Raw genomic sequence first — 282 nt, 5'->3', positions numbered from 1 at the left:
AAGGGGCCCAGTGGCCCCACCCCTTGCTGCTCATTGCCTGAGGACACAGTGGCCCCACCGCTCACCACTGATCAGTCCAGGGGCCCACCCCTCACCAAGTACATGCCCTGTACTCTGGGGTTGCATCAGTGGTCACCCTAAAGATTAGAGGGGAGAAGAGAGGGGGAGGGGAGAGGGGAAGCAGAGGCTAGGGGGGAGGGAAAAGAGGGGAACTGAGGTGGAGGGCGGGAGGGGTGGGAGGGGGTGGTCCAAGGCTGCAGGGGAGCAGTCCGGGCAGAGGTG

The 282-nt window shown here is 64.5% G+C and overlaps 1 protein-coding gene across 1 annotated transcript in view; it reads left to right on the top strand.

Annotated features, from left to right (window-relative positions):
* Positions 1 to 282, top strand: part of NLN (neurolysin) — a 69,950-nt gene that overhangs the window by 42,174 nt on the left and 27,494 nt on the right. The window lies entirely within an intron of this gene.

Source organism: Alligator sinensis, unplaced genomic scaffold (assembly GCF_000455745.1).
Source record: "Alligator sinensis unplaced genomic scaffold, ASM45574v1 scaffold346_1, whole genome shotgun sequence".
Classification (NCBI taxonomy): domain Eukaryota; kingdom Metazoa; phylum Chordata; order Crocodylia; family Alligatoridae; genus Alligator; species Alligator sinensis.
Note: the sequence above shows the minus strand (reverse complement) of the source record. Positions and strands in the feature narration are given on the sequence as shown.